The sequence below is a fragment of the Pinus tabuliformis genome, chromosome 1_1, assembly GCF_031772625.1.
Source record: "Pinus tabuliformis cultivar Carrire ecotype Pingquan chromosome 1_1, CPIR1, whole genome shotgun sequence".
Lineage (NCBI taxonomy): Eukaryota > Viridiplantae > Streptophyta > Pinopsida > Pinales > Pinaceae > Pinus > Pinus tabuliformis.
The window spans coordinates 19565316-19567835 of record NC_142297.1 but is presented as its reverse complement, the minus strand read 5'-3'; the positions used below and the strand labels follow the sequence as shown (position 1 = coordinate 19567835).

General features: G+C 41.8%; 1 pseudogene; it reads right to left on the bottom strand.

The window, feature by feature from the left end:
• Positions 1-348: 348 nt before the first annotated feature.
• On the bottom strand, positions 349-1814 carry LOC149211403 (uncharacterized; annotated as a pseudogene).
• Positions 1815-2520: the final 706 nt, after the last annotated feature.

Sequence of the window (2520 nt, the reverse complement as noted above, 5' to 3'; positions counted from 1 at the left end):
ATTCTGACATCAATATCATTCTCTCCAGGTCTAATCACATCAAACTCAAATCCTAACTTCTTCCCTGCCTTTTAAAATTCACTTCACACAGCTGGTGCTTTGGCCAAAGGTATGGGAACAACCTGTAAATGAGCATGATTAGCGATCCTTAGATTCAATTACTTTTCAAATACAATCATTGCATTTCCATGCTTCCTGAAAAAAAATCTTTTAAGAATATGTGCAAGCCTCTGTAATTCACTATCTGCATCTGGAGGCAGGGAAAGAGTAGAAGGTAAATGTTCAAAGGAAACTATCAAAACATGTTCTTCAACTAATGGACTATTAACTGTACATCAAAAGAAAATCCTATGGCCGAGAACTGAATTCCATAGGTGTCCACGAAGACTCAGCACGCATTAGATGCAGTTTTTCAACAAAAGGCTCCAGAATTTTTGCTTCTTCCACTGGGGCAAAGGCCATACAAATACTAAGCTCTTGGACGACTTCTCCATAGCATCTACTATGGTATAAAAGCATGCCATGGTCTCTCCGCAATGCCCAGTTATGTGGTTGAAGAATGAGAAGCCTCTCGGATGACATAATGGACAATCTCAATTCTTGGGGGCGCAATGTTAAAGCATTTGAGTTATCAAACTTGCTGGGCTGGTCAGAAGTATGGTGCACTGGTCGAAGAGGAGAAGTTAGCAATAAGCCAGGATGAGTCCTTGATGCACGCTTCCAATAAAGCCTTTTTAGATTTGCCAAAGCAACTACAATTATGTCTCTGTTTGATCCAAGCTCAATATCTGGAAGTGATCTGCTGTTCAAATCGAAAGCTTTTGATCCAGGATGTTTAACACAACCACCATTTACTTTAGCAAACTAGCTTTCTCCTTCAGATAGTTGAAAAAGCTCCTCAGTGTATTCAGTTTTGGGCCATATCAAAAATTCTTCCCCAACACGAGCTCCTACAATAGTAACTCCAAGTCTTCGGCAAACTTCAATATATATTATGCTTAGCATTATTCCACTTCCAGATGCAGATTTTAGCACTTGATGCAAGTATGAATGCTTTGGATTGTTAAGAAGAGATGACCTAGTAAAGCCTCGTAAATCAAAAAGAACAAAATTCACCGCCTCCAAAACTTGCAACAAATGGCACCCAATTTCTTTTGATACTAACTCTGCTTCCACTTGTTTTGCTATAATGTCAAGCTCAGACAACCGTGCTGTAATGCTTCTACCAGCTAGCGGAAAGGCATCTAAGCTTGCCCATTCGTAGGTAACCTTTGACAGACTGGGACCTTTGACAGACTGGGAGCTTCTCGCCCCTCCTTTACAACTGCTCGAAATAATACTACGCTCCTTCAGAAGGGAATCCAAATTCTCTGAAACTTATCGCCAAATAAGAAACCCTTCGCTTATAAAAAGCATCGACTAAACTCGGTTTCAAATACCTTGGCTAGCGCGCAGTAGAAATTGTCCCCTACATTCACTACAAGATGAGTATCTAGATTAGGGCTTGACAAGCAAAACCAGCAGGGCTGATGTGTATTAGACACTGTGTTTCTCCTTTTCTTTCCAGCATCTGGGTCATGGCTAAATATGTCGTCATCCCCTTTATCGCATCTACCCTTTTTGACAAAATCAAAGCATATGCGGGGCGGAAGCAAATCACTACACCTACCATCATCTGAACCATGGCGAAACTTGCACTCTGCACCTCTTTCACATTTACCCTTACTGATAAAATCGAAGCATGCACCTTCTGAGAACGGATCTTTGTTACATACAAACTGCTGAGGCTGATTGGCGAAAGCAGCTTGTTCCATTGGTTCATTTTCTTCCTTTCAGGCATGAGTCTTGAATTCTTAGTAGATATCCATCAACAGACATAGGCAGAAGGGCACCCCAGTCAACAATGGCTTCAACGTGCTCCGGGCCACCGCATTGAGGCTCTTTCCCAGGCGGTCCAATCCGGGTATTGTTAACATTAATAATGTTATGGCCTCTGCTGCTGCAGTGTACCCATGATGGCCACATTTAGACTGCAATTCTCTTGAACCATCATCACGGAGCTCCCATTTGTATAACTGAATCTTTTGATTGATGCCAGCAAGTAACTTTCCATTAAATGCATTCAGATCGTAAACAGAACCCTTTGTCTCCTTCTCAGCAACAACTGCAACATGTGCCAGTAGCAAGACACCTAACGACCTAAAACACAGCGGATTCTGATAAGTATGACAGCTGGGTGAGATTTGCTATGGATCAGCACAAAATCCCCTAGACCGGGCTTCTGCGCTACGAAATCACATGAAACATGTTGCGGTGCGAAAACACCTAAAACTGACTTATGCGCTGCGAAATCACTTAAGGAGCTTTGTAGCACATAATAACCTTTGAACAAAGCTGACACATGGAAATTGTGTGAATTATGAGACCAGTGGTGAATGAGGATGCATAGTGGACTCCTAAGACTCAGACTCTAAGGTAAACAAAAACTCAAAACTAGACTAGCACTGAATTTTTTACCAT